Below are 17,313 nucleotides of genomic sequence, written 5' to 3' on the forward strand. Positions count from 1 at the left end.
GCGGCGGGCAGGGGGGTGGGGGTTTGGGTGGCCAACGGGTGAGGGGTGGCTGGCAGTGGGTGGGTTAAGGGAGTGGCTGGTTTTTTTTTCTTTTTATTTCTTTTTAATATTTTTTAGATTTATTTAATTTTTTTTAAAAATAATTTAGTGAGATTTAGTAATTAGGTAAATAATTAAAGAATTTAGTAAATAATTATGAGTGATTAGAGACTAATTAGGTAGATTAGAGGTTTTTGGTTTCATTCAACAAAAAAAAATTATTAGGTTTTTCTTAGCCAAAAATTTTTTATTAGGTTTTTTCTGACAAAAAGTGTGTTTTATTAGCTTTTTCCTGACAAAATTGCCACAAAAATATACACTAGCTTAGTTCCCTCACACTATAATAAGCTGAGGAACAATCAGATAAAACATGGATTACCTAATTTTTGTGCTATATCTTCTTCTAGCATGGATTGCAATCCATCTTATCCTATCAAATGCAAAGAAAGGCAGTGATTTACATCCACGAACATTACCACCAGGTCCTCCCATTGTACTTATCTTTGGCAACCTCTTCAGCCTAGGAATAAAACCACATACCCCCTTAACCGAGCTTTCCAAGAGATACGGCTCTCTCATGACCCTGCAGCTCGGTTGAGTCCCGACAGTAATTATTTCTTCAGCTGCAATGGCCAAAGAAGCCCTCCAAAGGCATGATATTTCCTTTTCCAACCGGAAGTTTATAGATGTTGTTTGTGCATTCAATCACCATGAAAATTCGATAGTTTGGACCCCGGTGTCAACAAAATGGAGAAACTTTCGCAAAATCTGTAACTCCCGTGTTTTCTCTACCATCAAACTTGATGCAAGCCAAAGTGTTAGGGTAAACAAGGTAAAAGATCTCCTTTCTTATGCTAAAAATTGCAGTGAAACCAATACAACAGTGGATATAGCGCAAGCAGCCTTCACCACCATCCTAAACCTGCTATCAACCACTTTCTTCTCAGTAAATTTGGGTAACCCTTGTTTAGAGTCTGCTCATTAATTCAAAGACACTGTAACAGGTATATTTATTGAAGTAGGAAAACCCAACTTTGAAGATTATTTCCCAATTCTTAAGAAGTTAGACCCACAAGGCATCAGGCAGCGTACTAGTGTTCACTTCCAAAAGATGATAGATTTATTCAACACCATAATCGATCGACGACTGCAGAGCAAAGATCATCAGACACAACACAATCATATGACATTCTTGATGCATTACTAGGCAATAACCAAGAGAAATACGAGGAAATCAAGCCATCCAAAATCCCTAATTTACTCTTGGTACATACTCCCTCCGTCCCTTTAATATTGCCCCTTTACCTTTTTTTTTGGTCAAGTATAGAAAACTTTGACTATGCATTATGTTTAATTTATAAGAAATAATATAGTCACGTGGGATCTTCTTGGATCCGTCTAATTATATATTCTATTAATATCGATATCACATTTTTATAACTTTTACGTGTATGAAAATAGAGATATAAACGTTATAAGACGCGTCTTAGAGACTGTGCAAACACTTTAATAATACCAGAGATTTACAATAAAAGGAGAGAAAAAGTAGGAGAGTTAGCAAATTAAGGAATAGACAATGGCAAATTATATAACGTTAATATGCATCATTAATTATTTAGACATAGGATGATTATAAATATGTAATCATGTTATTTGTATATAAAGAAGAAGAAAAATTGAGATAGAATTTGTATCACATCATTTTTCTTAAATAGAAACACAATTTAAATTTGAGAGTATACCATCGAATATTAGTTTATATTTTATACACTTTGTGAGTTAATCTATAATGTTATAGAGATATAATTGTTACCCTATTTGTTTATACATAAAGGGAAAGTAAATCTTATTTCCGCTGCAAGACTATTTGTGATATTTCCCAACAGTCTGGTATCAGAGCCGGTTACATATATACACGTATAAAACAAAATGGAAGATTCGATGGTAAGCTTATCGGGAATGATTAAATTGACGTCGTCCAATTATATATTCCATGTGGAAGTCTCGAATGGAGGATATCCTTTATTGCAAGGATTTGTATAAACCCATCGAGGAAGAAAATATACCGGAAAGTAAAACCGAAAATGTATGGAAATTGGAGAATCGAAAGGCAGTCGGGCTGATACGACAACATATTGATCAAAGTATTTTTCAACATGTTGCTAATGATACCAATGCCTAAAAGCTTTGGAAAAAGCTTGAGTCAATGTATGAAAGGAAAACAGCTTTAAATAAAGCTACATTGGTAAGAAGGTTGGTTCGTCTTCTATACAAAGAAGGTAAAAATATGGCAGAACACATGAATGAATTTCAAGGCATTGTTAATCAGCTAACAAATGTTAGCATGACAATTGAAGATGAAGTGCAAGCCTTATTACTCCTTAGTTCATTACCCGATAGCTGGGAAACTCTTGTTATCTCGTTGAACAATTCAGCTCCGAATGGTAAACTCACCCTTAACATGGTGAAAGATAGCTTGTTCAATGAAGAAGCTAGAAGGAAAGAATTCGCCTCCACAAATAATCAAACTGAAGTACACATTGTTGAAAGTCGAGGGAGATCGATGTTTAGAGGCTCCCAAAGTCAAGACAAGTCGAGAGGCAGATCGAAATCTAAAAAGAGGTTCACTTGTTTTTATTGTCACAAGGCAGGACATAAGCAAAGTGAATGTCGAATATGGAAGAGGGACATGTGATCAAAGAATGACAAGAATACTAATAATGAAGACAACAAAAACGTCACGGCTACAACAGTTGGTGACGAAGTTTATTTTGTAGGTGATGACTCATGTTGTTATAATCTTACAAATGAAGATTGTAGCTGGGTGATTGATACAGGTGCTTCATGTCATCTAACTTCAAACAAAGATTACTTCACATCTTACACTAGTGGGGATCTTGGCTTCGTGAGGATGGGAAATAATGGATCCTCCAAAATAATTGGTATTAGAGATGTTTGTTTGGAAACCAATGCAGGGTGCAAGCTAAATTTACATGATGTTAGACATGTTCTTAATATAAGGCTGAATTTGATCTCAGCTGGCAAACTTGACGATGAAGGATATGCGAATCACTTTTCTAATGGAAAGTGGAAGTTGTCAAGAGGATCAATAACAATTGCTCATGGAAAGAAGCAACAAATCCTTTATGTCACAAATGGGAAGCTCAACACACAATTGAATGTAGCCGAAGAATGTTCTACCGAGTTATGGCATAAGCGACTCGGACATATGAGTGAGAAGGGATTGTAAATCCTCACTCGAAAGAAACTTCTTCGTTGAAGGATGTTCATTTGAAATCTTGTGTTGATTGTTTAGCTGGAAAACAACACAGAGTTTCATTTCAAAGAAATCCACCATCTAGAAGACCACGTATTATAGATTTGATTCACACAGATTTATGCTCTATGACAGAAAAATCTCTTGGTGGGGCATCTTATTTTGTCACATTTATTGATGACCATTCCAGGAAAGTATGGGTCTATCTTTTGAAAAGTAAAGACCAAGGAGTTTCATGCACAAGTAGAAAGATAAATGAGCATGAAATTAAAATGTGTACGATCTGATAATGGTGGTGAGTATAGAGGTCCATTTGAAGAATATTGCAAGAAGTATGGGATAAAGCTTGAGAAAACTGTCCCAAAAACGCCTCAACAAAATGGCATTGCAGAAAGAATGAATCGTATTATCACTGAAAAAGTTCGTTCAATGTTATCTCATGCAAGGACCCAAGTCATTTTGGGGGGAAGCAATTAAAAATGCAGCTCATTTGATTAATCTTTCTCCTTCAGGTCCACTTGATGGTGAAGTTCCACAAATGATATGGTCAGGGAGAAAAGTAAATTATGAAAATTTGAAGGTGTTTGGATGTAGAGCCTTTGTTCATATCCCGAAGGATGAAAGATCGAAACTTGATAGCAAGACAAAAGAATGTATTTTTCTTAGCTATCCTAAAGATGAGTTTGGTTATAGGTTATGGATTCCTTCTGAAATAAAGATTATCAGAAGTAGAGATGTTGTCTTCTTCGAAGATCAAACCATTAAAGACATACAAAAATTGGGAAAGTCTACAACATCCCATGAAGAATTGCCTATAATTATGAATTCAGTTCCTTCCCCCAGTGTAGTTGATAATCACGGGGGAGATGTAAACCAAGAAGATCATCCTCACAACATCGACGTTAATGACGAGAATGATAATAAGGAGAATGTGGAACAAATGACACGACTAGAAAGTCAACCGACATCACTATTAGAGCTAAGAAGGTCTAATAGAGATAGACGGCTTCCAACAAAATTTGCTAGTGGTGATTTTCAGCTGCTTACTAAAGGTGGAGAACCAAAGTCTTATGAAGAGGCTCTAAGAGATATTCAGCAAAAAGAGTGGATTGAAGCTATGCAAGACGAGATAAAATCCTTGCATGATAATCATACATTTGATTTGGTACAACTACCAAAAGGTCGACGATTACTGAAGAATAAGTGGGTGTTCAGATTGAAGATTGAAGAAAATAATCCGCAACCAAGATATAAAGCCAGGCTGGTTGTGAAGGGGTTCAATCAGAAGAAAGGCATTGATTTTGAAGAAATATTCTCACCGGTGGTGAAAATGTCATCAATAAGAGTTGTTCTTAGCATAGCAGCATGCATGGATTTAGAAATTGAACAACTAGACGTGAAAAAAGCTTTTCTACATGGTGACTTGGAAGAAGAAATATACATGGATCAACCCGAGGGATTTCAGGTTGAAGGAAAAGAGCACATGGTATGTCGTTTGAATAATAGTTTGTATTGTTTAAAACAAGCTCCACGTCAATGGTATCGAAAATTTGAATCATTTATGAAGGATCATAAGTATCACAAGACGACATCAGATCATTGTGTGTTCATCAAAAGATTTGAAGATGGAGATTTTATTATTTCTCCTCTATGTTGATGATATGTTAATTATTGGTCGCGACGCCAGCAAAATCGCTAACTTGAAAAAGACGATGAATAAGTTCTTTTCCATGAAAGACTTAGGACCAGCAAAATAGATACTAGGCATAAAAATCTCACGTGATAGTAAAAGTAAAAAGTTATGGTTGTCACAGGAAAAGTATATTGAGAAGCTACTTGAGAGGTTCAACATGCATAAGGCTAAACCGGTAAGTTCTCCACTTGCAAGTCATTCACTAGTAGAAAAATGCTCATTTGTGTCGCCTCATTTGTGTCGCACCTAGGAACAACCGATGCAAATGATATAATTTTAAGGTTCGTTTAAGTCATTTGCGTCGCACCTAAGAAAAAGTGCGACGCAAATGTGAACCACAGACTCATTTGCAACGCACCTAAGAAAAAGTGCGACGCAAATGATAAACACATTTGCGTCGCACTTTTACATAGGTGCGTTGCAAATGATACTTTTTTTTTCCTTCATATGCGTCATTTCAGTTAATTCGAGCACTCTTCTTTCATTTCCCTATCTTACTTCTCCCAAAAACTCATCATTCTCCATTCTTCTTCTCTGCATTCAACCTCCATTCTTCTTCTCTCCATTCAACCTTCTCTGCATTTTCTTCAAACCAAAAAAAGTCGAAGAGGCGACGGTTGTTAGCAATTCTCTCTAGCGACGGTTGAGCAATACAGGGCTCATTCTCTCGTTCTCCATTTAAGAGGCTTCTAAGGTAAGATTTTTACCTCCTTCTGTATTCTTCGTGTTTTAATTTCGAATCTAGGGTTTTAGGGTATGCGAATTAATAAGTAAAAAAAGGTTTATTTTAGGGTTTTACAAATTGAATTATTTCAATTAATTATGTAGGCTGAATTTTGCATGTATAATTGAAGTTACTGATGGTAGGGTTTGCGAATTGATAAGTAAAAATGCTTTATTTTAGGGATATGCGAATTGAATTGTTTCAATTAGTTTTTGTTAGTTGAATTTTACATGTATAGTTGAAGTTACTGCTTGAATTACTGTTCCATTAATTTTTGGTTCTTGTTGTTGCTGAATTTGATATTTTTCTGGGCTTGAACTTAGGTTTTAATATCGTTGAATTCGAACCCTAATATTTGCATAAATTTGTGCCCAAATTCTCCTAAAATCGAGCACTAATATGCCGCTAATTTGAACCCTAAAACCCTAAAAATACTTGCATAGATGTTAATTGCGAATTCTGGGTTTTTCATTGCAGCATTTCGTTCGATTGTGGGTGAAAGGTGTAGTCTTTCTAGAGTTTTCTGGGTTTGTTTAAGTTCAGGTATGTTCTACTTTAAATTTAAGACCTTAATTCATTCATTATTTTGGCTTAATCGAAATGCATGTGCCTTATGTATTGATGTTGGATTTGGTTTATTTTAGTAGTAGCCTTGTTGTTCATGCTTTGTTTTACCTTTTTCTAGATCATACTTTGTATAGCATTGCCTTCTGGTTGATGTTGTTGTTGTTGTTGCCTTTTTCTAGTTGATGAGTTTCATGCTAGTATTGTTGCTGTCTTCTAGTTGATGCTACTGTTGTTTCCCTTTTGTGGTTGAGTTTCATGCTGGTATTTTCTTAACAAAGTAACTACGGTACTACTGATGTAATGACCACAGTTTCTCAATTAAGTATGACTTCTTTAATCATATGAAAATGGCTTATTGTGGTGAACTTAAACTTAGGGATGAATTTGCTTAATTGAGCAAACTGTTAATTAGGAGGGTATTAGTGCTTGCTAGTGCCCTGCTTCATATGCAGTAGTTTATGGCATTAACTTAGTTGATAGCCTGATTTCTGCTGAGGCAGTAGCAGAGGTACTCTTTTTAGCTCAAGGAACTGTCTATGCCTTCTTTGATGTGCATAGACATTAAATAATGTTTCAGAGTTTGCCTTACTTAATAGGAGTAAATTCTGAATAGTCCCCGGTTTGGGATTTTTCTTGAATGTTCTATCTCATTTAGGTCTCATTTAGGTCGTAACTAATTAATTTTCATTATTCAGTGGTTGAAAATAGATTAAAGTCGGATGTATGCTAAACGAAATTCTACAAGATTTTTAAGTGGAATTCAAGACTTTAGTACTACTGCCTTAAAACACCAAACAAAGAATAATTCAAAGACTATTCTTTGTCCTTGTTGTGACTGTAATAATTCAAGGGGGTATCGTGATATAGATGATATTAAGGATCATCTAATCCGTCAGGGGTTCAAAGAACAGTACACAATATGGACATGGCATGGTGAGAACATAGGTCATGAGGCAAATTCTAGTTATTGCCTAAGGCCAGATGGGAGTATTTGTGATGGCGATAATGAAGACCAGCGTGAGGATATGGATACTGCTGATATTGTTCTGGAGGATGAAGTGGAGAAGGATAGGGTTACTGAGATGATGCACGATGTAGAAGACCATTTCATAGATGAGCCCTATATATATGACAGTATCTTGAGAGCTGTAGAGACACTGTTATATCATGGTTGTACAAAATTCACAAAACATAGTTGCATTATGAAGCTATTCAACATAAAGGCCAGCAATTCTTTGATCGATAAGAGTTTTACTCAGATTTTGGAAGCCTTAGTAGAAATGCTACCAGAAGGGAATGAGCTTCCAAACTCAACATATGAGGCTAAGAAACTTATGTGCCCTCTTGGTATGGAGTGCGTGAAGATACATGCATGTCCTAATGATTGTGTGTTGTATCGAAATGAGCATGTTGATTTGCATAAGTGTCCAAGGTGTGGAGTTTCTCGTTACAAGATGAATGATAATGGTGAGTTGTGTAAGAAACAATCATCGGCTAAGGCATTGTGGTATCTCCCAATTATACCGAGATTTAGGCGACTGTTCTCAGACGAAAAAAATGCAAAATTATTGAGATGGCATGCTGATGGGAGGAAGAAAGATGGGTTAATGAGACATCCAGCTGATTCTCCACAATGGAGGAACATTGATCGAAAGTTCAAGGTCTTTGGTCAAGAAGATCGAAATTTGAGGCTTGGGCTTCGTACAGATGGAATGAACCCATTTGGGACACTTAGTACCCAATATAGAACTTGGCCGGTTCTTGTAACTATCTGCAATTTGCCTCCTTGGTTATGCATGAAGTCTAGGTACATTATGTTGTCCCTTTAAATATCTGGGCCTAAACAACCTGGGGAATGACATTGATGTGTATCTAGCGCCTCTGATTGAAGATTTGAAATTATTGTGGAATGAAGGTGTCTCGATGTATGATGCATATAGTAAAACCAATTTCACTTTACCTGCCATGATTTTTTGTACAATAAATGACTTCCCAGCTTATGGGAATTTGTCAGGGTACACCGTGAAGGGAAAAACACCTTGCCCCATTTGTGAAGATGATTTGGAGGCGTTGCGCCTAGAAAATTGTGGCAAGCATGTATACATGGATGATCGTAGACATCTTCCTGAAGACCACCCTTTTCGGAAGAAAAAGAACAATTTCAATGGAAAAGTGGAGATGAGAGAAGTTCGGGGCCTTTTACGTGCAATTGAGGTATATTTGCGAGTGAAAACATTGAAAATAAGTTTGGTAAGCCTTACAAAAGTAAATCAGAAGGGGGCTATAAGAAGAAGTCCGAGCTATGGTCTCTCCCATACTAGAGACACTTGGAAGTTAGACATTGTCTAGATGTAATGCATATTGAGAAAAATGTTTGTGATGCCATTGTGGGAACATTATTGAATATGCCAGGAAGGAAAGACGAAGGATGGAGTTAAGGTTAGAAACGACATGGCTGCTATGGGTCGTTCAGAGTTGGCACCCGAATCTCGAGGTAAAAGATGGTATCTTCCCCCAACTTGTTTTACCTTGTCTAAAAAGGAAAAAACAAGCTTCTGTGAGTCATGGCATGGTTTAAAGGTCCCATCGGGATATTCTTCAAATTTTTGTAGACTTGTGTTGATGTCTGACTTGAAATTGGTTTGCATGAAATCTCATGATTGTCACATCTTGATGCAACACTTATTACCAACTGCAATTCGAGGTATTTTTCCGGATCAACTGAGGTATACGATTACAAGATTGTGTGTCTTTTTTAACACTATTTGTAGCAAGGTCATAAATCGATGTATATTAGATTACTTGCAAGCAGATATAATTGAGACAATGTGTCGATTTGAAATGTATTTACCCCCATCTTTCTTTGATGTGATGCCCCATTTGGTTATTCATCTTGTATGGGAAATTAAACTTTGTGGACCCGTTTGTATGAGGTACATGTATCCTTTTGAGCGACTAATGGGTGGTTTAAAGGGAAAAGTCATGAATATGGCCAAACCTGAAGCCAGTATCGTCCAACGAACAACAGCTGAGGAAGTAGCAGAATGGTTGCCCAGTTTCTTGTAAGTGCACAGAAAATTGGGTTGCCATAGTCTCGACATGATGGGAGGCTCGGAGGTCAAGGTACTTGATTAGGGGATTTTTATCCACCAATCACCGTCTAACAAGTGGACCAACCAGGTTCCGCCACGTGTCCTCCACGTAGGCCAATAGGAGCCTGCCACGTGTCAATCACAGATACGTCCTCTACGGACCAATTGAGACACGCCACGTGTCCACCCATGCCAAATGGGAAAACCGGCCACCCAGGCCCAACTTCCGAGGGAAGCCCAATCGGCCCTAGGTTTACCTAAACCTAGGATGGGCACGTTTCCCAAGGTTATAAATATCTCCCTTAATCCTCATTAAGGGGGGGGGGGGGGGAACAGAACGGAACAGAACAGAAACATTACGGAACACACTAATAACCGGCTGATCTCGCTAACAAAGCAGATTACCTACATTAAACACTCTCACCTAGAGAGACCTTATTACTTTAATTTCCGCATTAATTACTCCTTAATCAGGTACTAACTTGACCGTTGGAGGCGGAGCTCCCAGGAGTCTCCGTTATTTTGCAGGTACAGGCGTCCGGTTCCAGTCTCGGAATTGTAACTCTCCCGCAGGACATCAGAAAACCCCGAAACATTTGGCGCCGTCTGTGGGGAGAGTACTTCAGAGATGGCATCCAAGTCTGTACCGACTCCTGAAGAGAGGCGTCCCCTAAACGACCCTCAAGTTCAGTCGGACCATGACACCGAAAGTGAATTTGAAGTTGAAACTCATACAGCTTCAGACGGGACCCTAAGGGCCCGACGTACCCGTCATACCAAAAGGAGGGAACGGGAGCATCTTCAAACAGGAAGCGAGCCAGCAGGCGCACCGCCTGTTCGGCAACAGCCGACTGATGGGTCTGCTCCCATCACAAGGAACGAACTCATAACCTTCATGAGGGACTTCAAGGGAGAGATTCAAGAGTTGATCAACAAGAAGCCGCCTGCTTCAGTCAAGGAGCAGTCGGCCAAGAAACCCTCCACTTCACTGAAGAGGAAGCCAGTTCAAGGGAGGGAGGCGACTCCTCATCCTAAATCAAGGAAGCAGGAGCCGCCTGCTCTTGATTTCGCAAAATTCTGTTTTCCTACAGGAAGTAGGAAACCTGTTCGTCACATTCAGGCGGACGGGTCGAAGAAAACATACACAGACGCTCGTCTGTTGTTAGAGCAGAAGAAGAGTGACCGACTGTCAGAGTCGGCCTCTACTTCAAATTTTCAAGAAAGTCTGCGAAATACCTCGATGAGGCATACCCAGTCGTGTCATGAGAGTCAGTCAGGCGGCACCTCCCGTCGGTCAGGCTTTCATAGCGACCAGGCGGTACCAAACTTACCATTTGTGCCGCAACAACAGTATTTTATGCAGCCACCTCCATTTGGTGGACACGCAGCTAAACATGTCCAACCTTTGGACTGGCAGCTACGGTTGCTTAGACTTGGGGAACAGCCGTCGGCCTTCTCCAAGGAAATCACTGAAGCCGCTCAGCCGGCCAAAGTGAAAAATGTGTTAGTAGGCGCCTATGATGGCACTACTAACCCAGAAGACCATCTGATGGCATTCACCAACCTGATGTACCTTCAAGGGTTGGATGATCCCACTTGGTGCAAGTGTTTCCCAGCGACTCTCAAAGGAATCGCACAGCAATGGTTCGGCAACCTGCCGACTGGTTGTGTAAATAGCTTCAGGACGCTTGCTTATTTATTTGCCTCCAACTTCGCCATGAACATCCCTGCGAAGAAAACGACCCTTGATTTGGGAACAATTCAGCAGGGCGAGAAGGAGGGGCTTCGTTCTTACATCAGGCGGTTTAACCTGATGAGAATACAAATTCAAGGGTTACCGGATGAGGTAGCTTATACCGACTTTTTTAGAGGTCTCAAAGACGGGTCTACCTTCAAATTTGATTTGGTTCGAAAAAAGGGTGGCGACTCTTCAAGAGGCCTTGATTGAAGCAGAAGCCTATATACAGGCGACTGATCTGTGTACGATAAAACAGTCGGACGGGAAAAGGTTCGACAAAAGAGAAGGACGACAGAAACAGTCGTCAAACAAAGATGAGAAAAGAAAAGAGGTCTGGGCGGCTGATTCCTCTAAACAGCCGGCCCAGAAGAAGAAAAAAGAATTCAAACCATACTCCCCAAAGTATGCGTTTATCAAGGATAACCAGTTTATCCTAAAAGAAATCAAGGGACGGATCTCTATTGAGAAGTCGGTCCCCATGAAGGGTTCTGCAAGCAACCGGAACCAAGATAAATTCTGTGATTATCATGAAGACGTTGGTCATCACACCAACGAATGCATCAGTCTCATGCGGTATCTAGACCGCCTGGCTGAGCAAGGTGATCTTGACTCTTTTGTCAAGAAATCCAAGGGGAGCACTTCCTCGAAAAAACAGTCGGCCAAAAAGAATCAACAGGCCGACAGCTCTGATACAGATGATGCAGTCGTCTACACTATTGCAGACGGCTTCTCAGGAGGCGGTCCCACTATTAGGGGCAACAAAGATAATATAAGGCGGTTAGATGTAAATTCCGTTCACCAAGAACGGCCGTCCAAATATACATTTCCTGAGATTGTCATCACTGAAGAGGATCTAGGAGGGGTTAGGGGCCGCATGACGACCCTCTCGTTATTGAATGTAAAGTGGCCAACCAGAGAGTTGGCCGAATCCTCATAGATACCGGGAGCTCCTCAGATCTCATCAGCAGCAAATGTCTGTCGAAACTGAAATATCAGACAGACTGCATACATCCGGCCTCCCACCCTTTAATAGGGTTTGGAGGAGGAGTCGTCCACCCACTGGGACGAGTGGATCTACCCATTCGCCTGGGCGAAAAAAGGGGAAGGACGACACATGGTAGTCCGGTTCCTAGTAGTAGAGGAACTCTCGGCCTACAACATGATTCTGGGTCGTCCAACCCTGAATAATTCCAAGGCTGTTATAATCCGTCTCTTATGTTGCTCAAGTTTGAGAGGGATAATGGGACAGTCGGCTCCCTAAGGGGAGATCAGAGGATGGCCCGAGAGTGCTATCTCTCGGATGTCAAGCCCACTGTTATGGCCACTGGGTCAAGTGGTGAAAAAACAGACCTTGACAATGTCAAGGAGAGTGCGCCTGTTCAAGAAGCAGGCGGCAAAAAGAGAAAGGCGTCCCAGACAGAGTCCGCAAGAAAAGCAAGAAAATAGCAATCATTGGCAGAGGAGCGGCCGGATGAGTTCCGCCCTCAGCCGGCTGGTGAGCATGCGGACCTGATCTTAGACGACTCACGTCCTGACCGAACAGTCAAAGTTGGGACGACTGCTCTGAGAAACCTTGGTGACGACTTTCACAACCTATTGAAAGAATACAAGGACATCTTTGCATTTGAAGTCCATGAAATGCCAGGCATTAGTCCTGATCTGGCGGTACATAAACTCGCCGTGGATCCGAAAAAGAAGCCGGTACGGCAAAAGAAGCGGAACCATGGCGAAGAAAGAAGTCAGGCGGCAGCCGCCGAAGTTAAAAAATTACTTGATGCAGGGTTCATTCGGCAATGTTACTTCCCAGACTGGGTTGCAAATGTGGTGCTTGTTAAAAAGCCGAATGGCACCTGGCGAATGTGTGTAGACTACACAGACTTAAACAAGGCGTGCCCCAAAGACAGTTACCCTCTGCCTAAAATTGATAACCTGGTCGACTCAACAGCCGGCCATGCCTTGATGAGTTTCATGGACGCCTATTCTGGTTTCCATCAAATTCCCTTATGGAAGAAAGATCAGGAGAAGACGGCCTTCGTCACTGATCAGGGGTTATACTGTTACACGGTCATGCGTTTGGTCTTAAGAATGCCCGGCTACCTTCCAACGAATGATAAACACAGTGTTCTTTGATCAGATTGGGAGAAACGTCGAGGCATATATTGATGATATGATTGTCAAGACTAAACTTCAGAAAGATCATCTGTCGGACCTCCGAGAAAACTTTCGCCACACTCAGGCGGCACCATGTCATGCTCAATCCCAAGAAATGTGTATTTGGAGTTGAGTCTGGGAAATTTCTCGGATTCCTTATCAATCAGAGAGGAATAGAAGCGAACCCTGAGAAGGTGCAGGCGGTCATTGACATGCAGTCGCCTCGTACCATCCGAGAGGTTCAGAAGTTAACAGGTTGTCTGGCGGCCTTGGGAAGATTTCTAAGCCGATCAGGCGACAAATGCCTATACTTTTTCCAGGCAATTAAGAAAAAGGCAAGATTTGAATGGGGGCCGGATGCTGAGGCCGCCTTCCAGAAATTAAAAGTTCACTTGCATTCCTTGCCGAGGCTGGTCAGCCCTTTGCCCAAAAGGTACTCTACATGTACCTGGCCGTCTCTGATCATGCATTAAGCGCTGTTCTCCTTGCTGAAAGGGACGGCTGTCAGCTCCCGGTCTACTTTGTCAGTCACGTACTGAAAAATGCCGAGTTGAGGTATCCCCTAGTGGAGAAATTTGGTCTTGCACTCTTCATGGCTGTTAAAAAATTGAAGCCCTACTTTTTGGCACATGCAGTCGTCGTGTATACAGACCAACCTATCAAGCGGCCCCTTACCATCATGGAGTCGTCAGGCCGAATGATCAAATGGGCCATAGAAATACAGAGCCTCGAAGTTACTTTCGAGCCTAGAAAAGCAGTGAAGGGGCAAGCCTTTGCTGACTTTATTGTAGAGATGACTCGTCCTCCTGACTCTCAAGTTCCAGACCAAGTATGGAAGGTATATGTGGACGGAAGCTCTACTTCAAATGGTTGTGGAGCAGGCGTCATATGTCAGTCGCCAGAGGGCGACAGATTCGAGTATGCTCTACGCTTCAGTTTTCAGGCTTCAAACAATGAGGCAGAATATGAAGCTTTACTAGCCGGGATCCGCATGTGCAAGGCGGCAGGGGCAAGAAAAATAGACGCCTGTTCCGATTCACAATTGATAGTGAGTCAGTACAATGGCGAATACGAAGCAACCCATCCGGCCATGATCAAGTATTTACAGGCGGTCCGACAAGCAGTCGGCTCCCTTGAGGATTTCCATCTGATCCAAGTGCCGAGATCAGAAAACAACCAGGCGGATGCACTGTCAAAATTAGCATCATCCGCCTCCTCTGATACTCCTCGAACTGTTTTTTGGGAAGTAATGGAGAAGAGAAGCATCGAGGAAAACCCTATTGGAATCCTAGACAGAAGCTCAACCTGGATGGATTCAATCAGGGCATATCTGACAAACGGTACACTGCCGGATGATCCTCAACAGGCGGCAGCACTGAAAAAACGAGCCACCTGTTTTGAAATGATTAAGGGAGAACTTCACAAGAGGGGGTATCTTCAACCCTTCTTAAAGTGTGTTACTCCAGAAAAGGGACGAGAGATACTAGATGATCTTCGCTCTGGTTACTGTGCTTCTCATATAGGTGGTAGGATGCTTGCTCAAAGGGCAAGGCGTCAGGGCTACTTTTGGCCTACTTTGGAAGCAGATGCAATGGAGATGGTGAAAAAATGTGACAAGTGCCAAAGGTTTGGCAAACTAATTCACCGTCCGGCTACTGACCTCACTACCATTCACAGCCCACTACCGTTTGCTAAGTGGGGCATGGACATTCTGGGTCCATATACGCCTGCTACAGGCGGAAGGAGGTACATACTTGTTGCCGTCGACTACTTCACTAAATGGGTAGAGGCGGATGCCGTAAAGGGAATCAAGACGAAAGATGTAATTTCATTCATTTGGAAAAATGTCATCACTCGGTTCGGGGTTCCCATGTCTATGGTTTTTGATAATGGTCCCCAATTTGAGACGCCTGTTCTCAAAAGCTGGTTGGGTGACCAAGGAATTGCAAACTACTTTGCATCTGTCGGCCGTCCACAAGCAAACGGCCAGGTAGAAGCCTTTAATAAAATCATCTCAGACGGTCTCAAGAAAAAGATTGAACGAGCAGGCGGCCTATGGGCGGATGAACTACCACATGTTCTCTGGGCCATTAGGACGACTGAAAAAGGGGCGACTGGAGAAACTCCATTCCTCCTAACTTATGGTGCGGAAGCTGTTCTTCCAATAGAACACTACGAGCCGACTCTTCGAGTAATGCTATATGACGAAGAGGCAAACTGGGAAGCCATGCGCCTGGCATTAGACTCACTTCCTGAAAAGAGGGGCAATGCTGTCTTGCGCCATGAGATCTATCGCCTGAGAATGACTAGATCATACAACAAAAAAGTACACAGGCGTCCACTCAAAGTAGGGGACTTTGTACTTAGAAAAATGGAAGCAGTTGGTAGGGCTAATGAGTCTGGCAAACTAACTCCCAACTGGGAAGGACCCTACCGAATCTATGAGGAAGTCAGGGACGGTACCTACCGTCTGGAAACACCAGACGGACAACCGTTGCCTCGAACTTGGAATGTAGATAATCTTAAAAAATATTTCTTTTGAATGATGTAAAGTAAAGAGCTACTTAATAAAAGTTTGCACTTACTATTCAATTTTGTATTACGAGGGCATGCCGTCTGTACCTTTACAGTCGGCTACTCTCCATTGAGTTTTACACTCTATCTTCAGAGGGGCATGCCGTCTGTACCTTTACAGTCGGCTACTCTCCATTGAGTATTTCACTCACAATAGGGGCATGTCGCCTGGGCATATAGTCGGCTACTCTCCATAAGAAGATGGCCAACTGGTTCCAAGCACATAGCCACCCCCCTAATACTTAGCTAAAAAGATTAGGGCCTGGCCGACCCTGTGCCTAACAGGCGGCTACCCTTCTTTTATTTAGCACCTACGTTCACCAAGAACTTACCAAGGCCACAGGCCGAATGATCAGACCAGGCGCCAAGCCAACTGATCAAATCTACAAAACTAATACGACCTGTCCCAACATCATAGCAAGCGTCCGACGGCATCCCTCCGGATGAAATTCGTCGCAGAGAGCAGCTCCCTTTTGGGTGGAACATTGTTCTATAAACTAATTACACGGCACCTATACGACTGTCCCCAAGGGCAACCACGTAGCCGTTTTTGAGACAAGGATAACTCTATCACTACCCAAACCAGTGGTAGCAGTTGACATCTGAGTCAGATGACCGCCTGTATTACTTGGGATAAATGCAGGGGGTACCTCTTGAGTTAATAGCCAACAAACATTGGCGAATCAAAAGATTCAGCCGGCCTCCGCCGCCTGGTACCTTTACTACTCAAGCAGGAGTGACGGCGACTGAGTAACACCAAAGTTAACTCATAGTCACTCTCTCAAACTTAGTATGGAGCCTAAAAGGTATGAGTCGTCCGCCTGTTTTTAGCAAACAGGGGCTCTCAACCACTACTCCTGCTAGGTTAAGAGTTAATAGCCAACAAACATTGGCGAATCAAGGGGTCCAGCCGGCATCTGCCGCCTGGTACCTCTACTACTCAATCTAGAATGAGGACGACTGAGTAACACCAACGTTAACTTACAGTCACTCTCCCAAACTTGGTATGGAACCTAAAAAGTCTGAATAGACCACCTGTTTTTTGGCAAACAAGGGCATTCAAACTACTATTCCTACTAGGTTTCCCTTCGAGTTAATAGCCAACAAACATTGGCGAATAAAGGGGAACAACCGGTGCCCACCGCTTGATACCTCTACTACTCAATCACTCGGCGACTAGGTAGAGCCATATTTACTTAGTCACACAAGTAAGAAAACCCTTTCTTGGTTAATTTTACAAATAACAGGACCGCCTGCCTAAAGGTAATCCGATCTTTTAAACGGGACCAAGACCGATTGAATAAATGGCCGACTGATTGCCCAGCTTGGAAACAGACAACCAGTCGTCCAGGGGCATAGGCGGACCATCCGTACCTGTCTACAATCGGCCATGCAAAACAGTCGATATAGTGTACAAATCAATATCAAAATATTCAACACTTAGACAAATTTCAAGCA

The 17,313-nt window shown here is 41.8% G+C and overlaps 1 pseudogene; it reads left to right on the forward strand.

Moving 5' to 3' along the window:
• The first annotated feature begins 409 nt into the window (after window positions 1-409).
• Window positions 410-17,313, forward strand: part of LOC110716377 — a 41,926-nt pseudogene continuing 25,022 nt past the window's right edge.

Source organism: Chenopodium quinoa, unplaced genomic scaffold (assembly GCF_001683475.1).
Source record: "Chenopodium quinoa cultivar QQ74 unplaced genomic scaffold, ASM168347v1, whole genome shotgun sequence".
NCBI lineage: Eukaryota > Viridiplantae > Streptophyta > Magnoliopsida > Caryophyllales > Amaranthaceae > Chenopodium > Chenopodium quinoa.